The sequence below is a fragment of the Pteropus vampyrus genome, unplaced genomic scaffold (assembly GCF_000151845.1).
Source record: "Pteropus vampyrus isolate Shadow unplaced genomic scaffold, Pvam_2.0 Scaffold55, whole genome shotgun sequence".
In the NCBI taxonomy this organism is placed as follows: domain Eukaryota; kingdom Metazoa; phylum Chordata; class Mammalia; order Chiroptera; family Pteropodidae; genus Pteropus; species Pteropus vampyrus.
The window spans coordinates 7,807,190-7,822,672 of NW_011888836.1; the positions used below are offsets into that span (position 1 = coordinate 7,807,190).

At 32.8% G+C, this 15,483-nt stretch overlaps 1 pseudogene; it reads right to left on the minus strand.

Annotated features, from left to right (window-relative positions):
• Positions 1–2,885: 2,885 nt before the first annotated feature.
• Positions 2,886–14,728, minus strand: LOC105292318 (annotated as a pseudogene).
• Positions 14,729–15,483: the final 755 nt, after the last annotated feature.

Genomic DNA, 15,483 nt, shown 5'->3' on the forward strand with positions numbered 1-15,483 from the left:
TTAATATTTCTCCCATCCTTAGGGAAAATATTTTGATCACTCTTTGTGTAATATTTTTTTCTGCACCATTCTCTCATATCCTTCAGGCACTTAAAATACATCTACATCAGGCAGTTTGATATTGTTACATAGGTTCTCAAAGTTATTTTTTATTTTAAGAAAAAATTTTTTCTCTGTTATCTTTACTGTCATCTCTATTCTGTTATTAATTTTATTTATCAAATTTTGTGTGTATTGTGTATAGAGATGTGTTTATGTGAAAAAATTGCTTTGTTTCTTCCTTTCTTTTCACAAAATATATCAACACTACTGGGAGCAAGAAAGGAGACTTTAAAAGACTTTGGCTAAAAATGAAATGAGCCTCCGAAGAGATTAAAATGATGCTATGGGGGGAAAAATGCATGAGGGTGCAGACATCCAGGAAGGGCAGAAACAAATATGATATATGGAGACTGAGTACTTTAGGGAAATAAAATGAACTGCTTTTTCCTGTCACCCGTATTTTGGTAATGTGATTTCTAAGGTTGAGATACAAAGCTGAGCAGCCACCAAATAAATCTCCTGTGGTTCTCAGATTTTAGAGAAACAGCAGTTTTTTATGGGTGGAATAAAGGGAGTTTTCTGCTAAGGTCCAAAATTTCATGTTACGTTTTCTAGAGCAAAGGCTGTAACTCTGAGAAAGTTGTTTGCAACAGATCCTGATTAATATGCATCATTTGTGGGTTTATAGAGGGAGCAAGGCAAGTAATGCAAGTGGTTGAACTTCAGGCCAGTTGAGAATCTATAAATGCCTGACTCATTAGGAGCAATGCACCCTTATGTTTAACATACAGAATTATTGTGGATAGGATGTTAAACTAATAATTGTGATGAGGTGAGCAACTCATTCAAAGTGAGATGACCCAGGAATTATTTTCTACAATAGAGATTATATATATATCATACAGTGATTTATATCAATTATATATATTTAGTATGATGGTGAGACTCAGCTTAGTCATCTCTAAGGATGTTAGCAAAAGAGCTTTCACACACCTGCCAAAATATCATGAAACATATTAGGCAATTCACAAATAATACTTTTAGGAAGATGCGCTTCATAGAAAAATATTATTTAAGATATTATTATGTATTCATTAATCTCATTGTTTTATTACACATATGACGTGGGAAATTAAAAAGAGTTTGTATTTAGAAATAGGATAGAATCCTATCAGAAACAATAATTCCCTTTTAAAACAGAGCAAGTTATTTCTCTATTACTATTACCCTAATTGTCAAAATGGGGATAATAGTTCTCACATAATTATTTCAATGACTAAGCTAGTATCATGCCTGACATATAGTAGCAAATTTCTGTCATGAGCTCACAAATTTAGCAGACTGCATCAAGCAATGAACGCGCTTAGAGTTGATCCAATTTCATTAATTAGGAGGAAATATGGCCATTTTTTCACAGTTTCAATATATAACATCCATCTCTTCAGCACAGTTTTTAAAATTGTAGTTGAGTTTTTGCTTTTCTTACACAAGTGTCATATAATGTTTGATGAAACTACTGTTATATCAAGTTAGTCCTCTGTATGGGTTTTTTGTTTTTGTCAGGAATGAATTCTGTCAAATTTCTAATCTTCCCTTAACTGGAGTGAATAAAACTAGTGCTTATTCAATTCTAAGGCTCTCTCTGAGAATTGTTTTCTCTCACATTTCAACCATTTTCTGACCTAGAAGATAGGACTGCTGTGAAAGGAGAATAAATGAATTACTTAATTTGGTAGAGAAAAAGAACTATGCATGTAGTTCCTAAGGAAATAAAAGATGTTTTCTCTACAGATTAAGATTCTCAGAAATGTTCTTTTCTTCAAATGTGCTTTTAAATAGAAATAAGATATTTTATTTTTTGGAAATTAGTTGAATGCTGATCAGGCTTTGCTCAACAATATGGTTTATCAGATGAGCCTGTTAAATTAATTTATTTTTCATCATTGCCAACTTAATCTCTTTTAAATTGATTTTATGTTTAGGAGGAGAAAAAGTATCAAATGCTTCTTGGACATTTTCTCATCCTGGCAAATATGTCAAAAGATTTCTCCCCTTTCTTAGACAAAAATGCTGAATTCATTTCTTTCACCGCCTGCTCACATGAGTCTACAATGTTTTAGGTTTACTCATATTTATATCTTAAAATCTCTCCTGTTTGGAGTTTCACAGAAAACATTAAAAATATAGGCAATATATTTCTAGGATGAAGAACATAAAATTGAATTAAATAAACAAATTAGTCTTTAACAAAATTGACCAGGCTATAATTGTGGTACCTTCCCTATGTGTCTCAGAAATCCTGAGACATCCCCTTGCACTGAGTGTTTTCCATTGTATCGCAATTATTTATTGATCTCTTCATCACTAGAAAGTTAATTAATAGAAGAGAAATTCTGTCTTCTTTACTATGATATTCACAACGTTAAGCACGGTACAAGACATATGGCAAATACTCAATAAATATTTGTTGAATGAATCAGTAAATCTACGTACAATGATATATATTCTAAAGATGCATTGGTGGTAATGAGACAAACAGAAATCAGAGATGGACCTCTGAAATTCTGGAAACATTGGTTCTCAATTCATAATTTTTCTACATTTCTTTCTTTGATTTTGAGTCAGGCCATAGTGTGTCCTTCCTAATTATACATGACCAAAATGATCACTTTGCTTGAGCTCTTTTGCATTGTCAAGCAGATCAGTTAAGAGTGGAACAGTAATGTGTTAGAAAAAATATATTTCTATATTTATTGAACATCTGCTTGTGTCCACTGCTATTCTTTTTTTAAATTATAGTTTTCTAATTATCTCTGTTGCTTTTTAATCCACTAAAAATAATTTCAAAATATAACATTTTTAGGGAGCTTCTTTGTTGCTTTCTTTGGTTTCACTTCTCTAGGGCACAATAGTTCTATCTTCAATAACAAACCTTCATTTGTCAACCTACAAAGAAAAGCTTGTACCACAAAGGGTCCCAGATTCAGCGGTCTGTGCCTATAAACTTCACTGATAACTGCTTGCAAATTGGCAGTTATCTGGTCATTTGACATATCCAGTGTTGCTATTTTTGTCTCAAGAAAATTCCTCCTTTCTTCATCTACCTTAACTTCATGTCCAATTTTAAATAATTCAAGCATTTTGGGGGTGTCACGGCCAATGGAATTTCAAGTAAACTTAGCAAATCTTTTTTTTTTTTTTTTTTCCAGTTTCTTCTTTAATGGATTAAGCTTGGGCATTATTTCTGGAACAACTACATAAAAGTCTGATTGAATTTCATCATCCCAAATCTTCTGAATCAGATTAGTTCCTCCTACAAAGGCAGCTCCATTTTCTTCTATTTTAATCTCTGACGCATTCCCTGTAAATACAGCAACTTTGATTTCTGAAGTGAATGGTTACTGAAAACTGAAAGCATTGGCAAATGGCTCTACTTTTTTCTTCTTTCTCAGTGCCATATCCAGTGTCAAATCAAGATAAATACCTTGCTTTAGATTTGTAAAGTCCAGGATTTGAAACTTCTTAAGTGAATAGCTTTCTCTACCTCATATATCTGTTTTGGATATAAGCGTTTTAAGTAAACATCATCCTTAGGTTCACTTACCATAAAGGGATGTGACTATTTTTTCTATCTCATCTTTTGTTTTTCATCTGATGCTTTTTCTTTGGCATTTTTTGTTTGTTTGTTTGTTTTCTTTGCAGGCTTCATAACAGCAGCAAATTGTCTACTGGGCACCGGAATGCATACGGAGCAATGATAAAGAGGTGTGTGATTAGCCATTTTGGAAAGACTATGCCTTTAATTCTGTATCAAGGCTCTACGGAGGCATTTTTACCGCGGCTGCGATGTTGACGGTTCCAGATGGTGTTAACCCACTGCTACCTATATTCTGAGAGCATAAAGGTTCCTGAGACAGAGTAGCTTTCTTCAAGGAGCTTGCAGACTAGTGGAGAAAATAGTTTATTAATATAAATCCTGCCACAAAAAGTGCTGGAACACAGTATCAAATTGCATAGGGGAAAATTTTAGCTCTATAAAAAGAACTGCTGTAGATTTGGCTGAAAGCTCTGAGTTTTTTTTACTATATTAAGACTGAATATTAGATGCATATTCGAAGCAGAGGTGAACTAGTACCTTCTCAAACTGTCTCACAAAAATTGATTGTTAATTTTCAGGAATTTTGAGAACTAATCGCTAAACAGTTAATATTTAAAAATATGGTATATAAAGTTACTATTATATAAACTATGTTAGAAATAAAAAAAATTACAACTCATCACTCCCTAATTATTTGACTACATTTTACTGCTCTATACGGTCTTGAGGCTATTTACATCTACATGTACAGTGGAAATACTACATAATAATGTTGTTACTGCCCATCTATTTTCAGCTCCATGTTTAGTGGCATCATGGCAATAACTCGAAATTGGCCTTGGTGGGAGGATCTAAACATTGAAAACAGGCAAGCATTATAAATGAATACTTAATTTATTGTTTTTTATTTTTTTATTTCTGTTATCTATATTTATTTTATTTTGTCATTTAACTTTATTGTCTAAACTTAATAAAGTGATAGAGAAATGTTAATAAAGCAGATTAAACTTTAAAAATATGTTATATCTGTAGCTGTTTCACTGAAATAGCACAAAATTGAGGAAGCATTCTTCTAATATTCAAAAGTTTTTAAATTTAATTTAATTTAACTTTTTATTGTTTTAAAAATTTAATTATTTATTTTAATTCATTTCAAGTTTACAGTACATGGTTAGACATCTATATAGTTCATAGACTGATCCCCCCTAATTGTTCTCTCCCTCCCCTGGCCCTCCACCTAGCCAACATATTAATGCTAACTGCATTCCCTATGCCATGCTCCCCATTGCCATGACCATCTATCAACTACTAATTTGTACTTCTTTAACCCTTCACCTTATTATCCCAGCCCCCCAAACCCCCCTCCCCTCTGTCCATCACCAAATTGTCCACTATATTTGTAAGTCTGTTTTTGATTAGTTTGTTCTTTTCATTCCTTAGATTCTGCATATAAGTGAAATCATATGGTATTTATCTTTCTTTGTCTGACTTATTTTACTCAGCATAATAACCTCTAGGTTCATCCATGTCATTGCAAATGGTAGGATTTCATTTTTTTAATGGCTGAGTAATATTCCCTTATATATATATGAACCATAATTTCTTTATCCAATCATCTGTTCATGGGCATTTAGGTTGCTTCCATATCTTGGCTATTGTAAATTGTGCTGCCATGAATACTGGGGTGCATAGATATTTATGAATTATTGTTTTGGTTTTCTTTGGATAAATACCCAGAACATATGTCTTTGTTGTTTCACTTTCATCTTACCATTTAATAAAATTAATAAAATTAAATAAAATTCTCAAGTAGATATTTATGTTGCAGCCACATTAATTCATCACATGCAACCATAGGTTAGCTATGGATATAATAGTTCACCAAAAATCAAAGAAAGCATTCTGGGAAAATAAATTGGCTATATAGAATTTACAGTAAGTAGTATTGTATACTTCATTTTTATTTGTAAGTTATGTGCTACCTAGTGTCTATGTAAATCAAACTTATAATAAACTTGTGTTTGTATCCGTATATATGTGTATATATATTTATATTTGTTTTTATAGGACAGTTGTTAAGCATTTACAAGCACACCCAGATAAAAGAGCACAAGAGTTTTAAAAAAAACAAACACAGGATTATATTTATTAGTTTTTTTCTCTCTAATATCCTTTTATAATGTCTCAGTGTTATTTTCCAGTTCTGCAGGGAAATTACAAGATAAGTTATAAAGTAAATTATATGTTTATATACATATATATGTTTAAATATTTTATACATATATATTAAATGTATGTGATTGAATTATAATTAACACAAAAATGCACAAATTGTAAATATACAGTTCAATAACTTTTATAATTTTATAGTGCGATTATCTTCTTCAGGTAAAGTTAGAGAACATTTCTAGCTACCTAGAAATTTCCCTAGTGCCACTTCTTCTGGCCACAAAGTTAGTCACTATTTTCATATCTGTCACCATAGACTATCCTTGAAGTACATATAAATAGAGAAATATACTACTTTCTATTTTTGTATTCTTTCATTCAATATTTTTATATTTGTAGCTTGTGTCAGTAGTTTATTTTTCTTTATTGTTGTGTAGTATTCCATTGTATGAAAATGCCCCAATTGTTTTATCCTTTTTCTTATCAATGGACATTTGATTTCTCCCAGTGTGAGACTCTTAAGAAAAAAAAGCTTAGTAGGAAAAGTTTGAGAATTTCTATGTATGCTTCCTTGATATTTTTCTTTTTAAAAATCCTTTGTTCAACTTTGGCTGTGGAGTGGGGATTTGTGGCATTTATTATGTCACATCAAAAGAACTTATGCAGTTGGCATTAATATGTTGGCTAGGTGGAGGGCCAGGGGAGGGAGGGAGCAATTGGGAGGACTGTTTTATGAACTATATAGATGTCTAACTAATGTACTGTATACTTGAAACTAATTAAAATAAATGAATAAATTTTTTTAAAAAGAACTCTAAGGGGCAATTTTTTAACGTAACTTGCCTGTATTCTTTAAAAATTTCAATTTCATAAAAGATAAAAGCTGAGAAATGATTCCTAATTAAAGGAGCTCCAAGAGGCAGGTTAACTAAATGCACCGAGTGATCCTGCACTGGATCCTTTACTAGAGGGACAAATCTTGCTATAAAAATATTATTGAGACATTTGACATAATTGAGTCCCCAAATAACAGTTACATTAATAATTTAACTTTTCAGAGTTTTATAAAACAGAATCCTGGCCAAAATTCTTGAAAAAATCAGTGAAAGAGCTTAAAGACTCCCTCCCTTTACTAGGTATCAATGTCTGTTACCACATGCTGTCTTGATGGCAACTCTGATCTCTCTGTCCTTTTCTCTCTCTCTCTCTGTTCCCATTTTGAAGGGAAATTTTTTTCTGTGACTACTTTGTCAATAGATGATTCACAGCTGATTCTAACTCAAATCTTTACTCGTTCCCATTCATTGTGGTCTTCAATTATAAAAATTTGCTGAATTAAAATAATACTGATTGTATCCTCTGAGTAGTATAAATGTTGGGATAATGAAAGTAAAAAAGAAAAACCTCATATTTGTTAAGAGTTATGTGGGTACATAAACTTTGATTCATGTTATCTTATTTGGTCCTCAAGCCAGTAAGATAAGTAGGAATAACTACCTCTCATTTTTACAGGAAATAGAAATTTAGAAATATTAAACAACTTGCTCAAAGTCACAAAGCTAGTAATTTGGGAAGGCACAGTTTGAACCCAAGACTTCTCATTGTAAGTCCTGGACTTGTATGTTGCAAAAGACAACTCCGAGCTCCAGATCTGAATAATCAAGTGGATAATGATAAGAATAGCAGTATATAGGGAGAAGTAGTAAGAGTATTCGTTAGGGAAGATGTTCTGTTCAGCCTTAATTTTTAGTTATTTTCCAGATTAATAATTTAATTAAAATATTAACCTTCATTCTTTGACAATATCACAGAATTTGTTTAAATCTCAATTATAGTACTTACTAGCTGTGATTTATTGTATACCTCTTTCTAATCACAATAGTTCCTTATAGTTTACTTCATTGTATCTGCCATTGTTCTTAGAACAATGTTTTCCACAGTGTGTAATCAATAAATGCTTCTTGAAGGAATTGGATTTATATCTCTAAATAACAGATTTACAATGACACATTAAATATAGAAAATGTAAGACCACAATAATAGAGGTTTACATTAAATTGAAGAATGTAATGTCTTTATAGGCTGAGTTACAGGAAAATTTCCTACTCAATTTTGTAAGAAAGTTGCAAATGAAAGTGGGAATAAGGGGATTTCTAAATTCATAATATGCCTATTAAGTGAATTTTGCAGGTGCCTCACTGGCATGGGTCCGTTTTGGACCACAGCAAATGTAATAAGTGGGTTAGATTCCAGGTCTGCAACTGCCAAGGGATTGAGTATAGATCAATAAGCAGCTGCATGAAGGAGAGAATAATCAAAGGCGAGAAAATGAAAAAGTATACGCAAAGCTTTGGTCTAAGGTCTAATTGTATTATTGACAATGCTAAAGAGGTATAAAGTCATTGCAGATATAATTGTCTTAATATAATCAGAGTGATTAAGCTGATATCACTGAGCAATCTATGGGCAGAGAGGTGAAAAGATGTTCCTCCCTTTTCATAGGTTGTCTTTTTACCATTAATGGCCTCTGACCCAATAGAATAATTAGTTTCCATTTTGCTAACCTGTTAGAAAGTACAAGCACATATTATTGCAATTCTAGAAGAATTTTTTCCCAAGACCAAAAACATTATATTTGGAACAAGACCTTCCCTTAGCAGGTGTTGTAAAGATAATAAAGGCATCATGCAACAGTACTCATTTTTTTCTTTTCTGTTGAGGATAAGTTTTATGTTCTTACATATTGTAAGTGGTAGAAAATTTCCTGTTTTGAAAACTACTATATCATTCTAAAAGCAACAGAGGATTGTGTAAATGTGTGGTATGAAATATAAAAGTGGAAAGAAAACCATGAATAACAGGTATGGTAGGTAGAAAGTCTCTTCACAAATAATGTTTTGACAGTTGGGTATTTCATGGGCTGAAGAAAAATGTACATGAGGCTATTGATGACCAGTCTGTTTATAAGTTCCTGAGCATCAGAAATTATAAATGGTGTTGCTATATTGGTTTATACTGTGTTTCTTTATCCAAGAAAGGCTAGTAGTACACAAAGATTTGTCAACTAAAAAATCATATTATTGCGAATGGATAATTTGATCAAATGGATAATTTGATTGATTTATTGATTGATTTTCCTGAGCCTGACTCAAGGGTTTGACATTTCTAGTTTTTCAGTCTGTATTGCTTGAGTTTTATAGATGTTTAAACTATTTTCTAATTGTTTACTCTTTAATAACATCCAAGAAGATTTTCCTAATGCAAGTATTCTATTAGTCACTATATAAGTTTATTATTTAGATAAATCACTATATAAGCACATGAATACACATGAATAGAAGCAAGAGAAAGCTTTTTTGCTCACGCAGTACTACTGATAGGTATTGATTATTTTAGGGGCTTAAAAACAAGGATGTTGAGTTAAGAAAATGACCTTGAGCACAATATACACACTATCAAATTCTATCTAATATCTAAATTCTCTTTTATGAATGCAGAGGGGCTCTTTTGAATAAGTCAATGGTCTCCAGCATGCCACCTATATTTTATAAAGTTTTATTGGAGCACAATCACGCTCATTTTTATTGTTAGTGATTGCTTTCTTGCTACAATGGCAGAGTCTAGTAGTCGTGGCAGTGATCTGCGCTAACCTTATAGCCCACATATAGCGTAAAATATATGCTATCTAGTCTTTTACAGAAAAAGTTTGCTAACCTCCAGGCAAAATGAAATGGAAGAGAAAATTGTCTGAAAGTCTTTGCTGTTCTCAGTTCTGAAAAAGTGACTACTGCACACTCAGACAAAAACATACACATTGTAATTTTACTGAAAGTAAGTATCAAACAAGAGAGTAATTGTAGTCCATTTTGAATGTACTGGTTTTTCTAAATATAGTATAAAATATATTTGTTTTGTTTTGTGTACTGTTTCAGAGTTTAGTTCTTCCACATAATCATTTAATTTTACTATAACAGCTTTGTAAAATAGATAATGTAAATATTATTATGCTTACTTTCTATATGAATCAATTAAAGTTCTAATTTTAGAACTTCTTTAAGTACCTAGCAAATAAATGTAATGAAAATCTCAGTCCTAAAGTCAAAATTCTATTTCTGTCAGTTCCTTTTTGGCAGAGATGCTCTTCTGTGTGTATTGTACTGTTTACTCTTTCTAGGAATATGAAAAGACTATACTTTCTAACCTTTTTTATAGTTAAGTTGGGTCATATGACTGAGTTTTAGCCAACGAATTGTGGATTAAAGTGATGTAAAATATGTATAGACCTTTCCTGTAAAAACATGTTATGCCATCTATTGGTTCCTTCTTCTCCTAGATAGTATAGCTGCAAGACAAGAGAGGTCTCTACCTTTGCAACTTGCGCTAGATTTTCAGAGAGCCAGGAAATAAATCCGGTTTGGTATAAGCCACCAAGTTTTGGGCGTTATCTATTATTATAGCATAGTATAATCTATCCTTTTAAATGGGATTTCCAATTGAACTCCATAAAAACCTTGAACACATTGTATTAAAAAATCACCTATTCTCTTCAATTTGATTGGATAGTTTGTTTTATTTCTTATTATTGAGTTGTATGAGCTCTTTATATATTTTGGACATTAGGCTCTTATTGAAGGCATTGCTTGTAAATATATTTTCCCGTTTGGATGGTTGTCTCTTTACCTTGTTGACAGTTTCTTTTGCTGTGCAGAAGCTTTTTAGTTTGATGTAGTTTTGGCTATTGACTGCTAATCTGATGTATCATTGGCAAATATCTTCTCCCATTCAGTAAGGTGTCTTTTATCTATTTTGTTGATAGTTTGCTATGGTAGAAGAAGATGGTCCAGTTTCATTTTTTTGCATGTGTCTATCCAGTTTTCCCAACACCATTTATTGAATAGACTGTCTTTACCCTCATTGTATATTCTTGCCTCCTTTACCACAGATTAAATGATCATATAGGTGTGGATTTATTTCTTGTTCTCTATTCTGTTCCACTGATCAATGTATGCTTTTATGCCAGTACCATGCTATTTTGATTACTATAACCTTGCAATATGTTTTGATATCATATTGCAATATGTTTTGATATCAAATAGCGTGATACCTCCATTTTTTTTCTTCTTTCTCAAGATTCACATGAGTATTTGAGATCTTTTATGGTTCCATAATAATTTTAGAATTATTTGTTCTAGTTCTGTGAAAAATGCCATTAATATTTTGGTAGGGATGGCATTGAATCTATAAATTGCTTTGGGTATTATGGACATTTTAACAATGTTGATTATTCCTAGCAATAAACACAATATATCTTTTCACTTATTTATATGTTCTTTAAATTCTTCAATGATTTATAATTTTCTGAGAACAGTTCTTTTACCTCCCTGATTAAATTTAATCCTAGATATTTTATTTATTTATTTTTGATGCAGTTGTAAAATGAATTGTTTTCTTAATTTCTCTTTCCCATAGTTTCTTGTATAGCAATGCAACCAATTTCTGAATATTAATTTTGTATCCCGCTACTTCACTAAATTCATTTATTAGTTTTAATAGTTTTTTTGTGGAATCTTTAGGGTTTTCTATATATAGTATCATGTTATCTGCAAATAACAGTTTTACTTCTCTCTTTCCAATTTGGATGTCTTTTCTTTCTTTATTTCTTTCATTTTTTTTTTGTCTGACTGCTGCGACTAGGATTTCCAATACTATGCTGAATAAAAGTGATGAAAATGGACAATTTTATTTTGTCCCTGATTTTAAGGAAAACACTTTTAGCTTTTCCCCATTGATTATGATGTTAGTTGTGGTTTTGTCATATATGTGGGTTTAACATAATATTTTATTATGTTAAAGTATGTTTATTATGTTAAATTATGTAAAGTAACATAATATTTTATTATGTTAAAGTAAACAAACTTTCTGTGTTTTAAAGTTAAATCCATTTGGTCTAGTGTATGTTGCTGAGAATTTTTATCATAAATAGATGCTGGATTTTGTCAAATACTTTTTCTGCATTTATTGATATGATCATATGACTTTTATCTTTCAGTTTGTTAATGTGGTGTATCACATTAATCGATCTGCAGTTATTGAACCAAACTTGCATCCCTGGAATAAATCCAACTTGATCATGGTGTACGGCATTTTTAATGTATTGCTGCATTTGGTTTGCTAATATTTTGTTAAACATTTTTGCATCTATGTTCATCATGGATACTGGCCTATAGTTTTTTGTAATGACTTTGTCTGGTTTTGCAATCAGGTCTATATGGTGGCCTCATAAAATGAGTTTGGGAGCCTTTCCTCCACTTGAATTTTTTGAAATAGTTTAAGAAGAATAGGTACTACTCATTCTTTGAATATTTGGTAAAATTCACCTTTAAAGACATCTGGTCCAGGACTTTTGTTTATTGGGAGTTTTGATGACTGATTTGATTTCATTAATAGTAATTAGTCAGTTTAGATTTTCGAGTCCTTCTTGACTCAGTCTTGGAAGATTGTATGTCTCTAGGAATGTATCCATTTCTTTCAGATTGTCCAGTTTGTTGGCATATAATTGCTTGTAGTATTTTCTTATAATCTTTTGTATTTCCGTGTAGTCAGTTGTCACTTCTCTTCTTTCATTTCTGATTTCATTTGGGTCCTCTCTTTTTTTTTTTTCCTTGGTGAGTCTGGTTAAAGGTTTATCAATTTTGTTTATCTTTTCAAAGAACCAGCTCTTGATTTTATCGATCTCTTGGATTCTTTTTTCAGACTCTATTTAATTTATTTCTGCTTTGATTTTTATTATCTCCTTTTCTCTACTAACTTTGGGCTTTCTTTTTTCTAGTTCCTTTAAGTGTAAGGTTAGATTGTTATTTGAGATGTTTTTCATTTCTGTATTTCTATAAATTTTCCCCTTAAAATACTTTTGCTATGTACCATAGATAATGGGTCATTGTGTTTTTATTTTTATTTTCTCAAGGTATCTTTTGATTTCTTCCTTGATCTCATTATTAACCCAATCATTGTTTAGTAACATGTTATTTAGCCTCCATGTGTTCATGTATTTTTCATTTTTTTTCTTGTAATTGATTTTTAGTTTCAGACTTTTGTGGGTGGAGATAACGACTGATTTAATTTCACTGAGACTTGTTTTGTGGTTTATTGTGTGGTCTATCTTGGAAAATGTTCCATGCACACATGAGAAGAATGTATATTCTGCTGCTTTGGGGTGAAACATTCTAAAAATATTAGTTAAATCCATTTGGTCTAGTGTATCATTTAAGGCTGCTGTTTCCTTGTTGATTTTATGTCTGGAAGATCTGTCATTGGTGTCAATGGAGTGTTGAAGTCCCCTACTATGACTGTTTTATTGTCCATCTCTCATTTTATGTCTGTCAATTTGCTTTCTATATTTAGGCGCTCCTGTGGTAGATGCATAAATGATTACTAGGGTTATGTCTTCTTGTTGGATTGATCCTTTTATCATTATGTAATGTCCTTCATTGTCTCTTATTATAGTCTTTGTTTTAAAGTCTATTTTGTCTGATATAGGTATTGCTACCCCAGCTTTTCTTCATTTCCATTTGCATGAAATATCTTTTTCCATCCCTTTACTTTCAGTCTGTGTGTGTCTTTCGATCTGAAGTGGGTTTCTTGTAGATAGCATATGTGTGGGTCTTATTTTCTTATTCATTCAGCTACCCTATGTTTTTTTCATAGGAGTATTTAATCCATTTATATTTAAAGTGATTATTGATAGGTATATATTTATTGCCATTTTATTATTCATATTTATGTTATTTTTTTTCTTCCCCTTTTGTTTTAGAGAAGTACCTTCAACATTTGTTATAATATCGGCTGGGTGGTAGTGATTTCCTTTCACTTTTTTCTGTCTGGGAAGCTCTTTATCTTACCTACAATTTTAATTGATAGCTTTGCTGGATAGAGTAGTCTTGGTTGTAGGTTCCTGCTTTTCATCACTTTGAATATTTTGTGTCAATCCCTTCTGACCTGCAAACATTCTGTTGAGAAATTAACTGACATTCTCATGAGAGTACCCTTGTAAGTAATTAACTGCCTTTCTCTTGCTGCTTTTAAAATTTTCTCTTTGTCTGTAACCTTAACATTTTAATTATGAGGTATCTTTGTGTGGATCTGTTTGGGTTCACCTTGCTTGGTACGCTCTGAGCTTCTTGGACTTGTATGTTTATTTCCTTTACCAGGTTAGGGAAGTTTTCAGTCATTATTTTCTCAAATAGGTTCTCAATACTTTCCTTTCCCTCTTCTTCTTCTGGTATCCCTATGAAGTGAATGCTATTACACTTGATGTTGTTCCAAAAGCCCTTTAAATTATCCTCATTTTGTTTGTTTGTTTTATTGTTCCGATTGGGTGTTTTCTACTCTTCCTTCCAAATCGCTGATTCAGTCCTCTGCTTCATCCTATCTACTATTGAATCCTTCTAGTGTAGTCTTCTTTTCAGTTATTGTATTCTTCATTTCTGACTGGTTTTTCTTTGTGGTGTCTATGTCCTTTCATTCTTACTATCTCTTTGTTGAAGTTCTCACTGAGCTTATTTATTCCTCCCCTAAATTCCTTGAGCATCCTTATAACTGGTGTTTTGAACTCAGTATCTGGTAGGTTTCTTGCTTCCATATCAGTTAGTTCTTTTTCTGGATTTTTCTCCTGTTCTTTTATTTGGGACATTTTTCTTTATTTTCTCTTTTGGGCTTCATCTTTGTGTTTGTTTCTATGTATTAGATAGATTTAATACATCTCCCAGTCTTAGCCAGGTAGCCTCATGTGGCAGATATCCTGTTTGGCCTAGTGGCTGTTTCCCTTATCACCTGCACCAGGTGCTCCAGGAGTGACACTTGTATGAGGTATTCAACTATAGCCCTCCTGCTATAGTTGAATCTTGATTTTTGTTGGCGCATCTATAAGTGGGATGGACTCTCATGCTGACTGGCTTGTCAGAATTGGCCATGCCCAAAACATATGAGCTGCTGTTTGGGGGCTGATCCCATTAAGTGAGGTTCATCTCAGTGGGTTCATGTGGCTGTTGAGACCACTCTTTGGATGTGCCACTTGTGGGACTAATTAGATGGTGCTCTGTTGAAGTATAATGCCAGCCTCCAGGTGTGTTGGGAGGGGCTTCCATGCAGGTCAGCTGCTCCCTGTGACTGGACCAGGGCTACCTGGTAGGAGCTACAAAGCTATCCATAGTTGATCACTGCCTGAGTTGGGCCTGGAGGTGTGTGGGAGAGGCCAGACAACAAACTGGGCCTGGGGCAGCTCAGCTAAAATACCCGGGGCACCCCCAGGCCAGAGGCTTCCTGCCGGCTACCTGTAAGGTTCAGCAGCTGAATAAGCATCAGGGGTACAAGAGTTGGATGAGGCAGGGTCTCAGGGAATCACCAAGGTTGGATGAGTTGCATTCCCCAGGTTGGTGGAGATTCAGATTTGTTACCAGTGCTGAGCCTGTGGTCGCTTGCAAAAGTCTCAGCTCACACAGAGGACTTCTGCTGCCTGCCTCAGGCCTGCAGACCCTTGAAATTTGTTCAAGAAATACTGCAGCTATGGCTGGTGCTGGTTGCTCATCACCTAAAGTGTTTCCCAAGGTGTATGAGCCAAAGCCTGTTGATTGATTTCAAGGGAACTTCTTTCTGAGAGCTCAGAGTAGTGCTGGTTG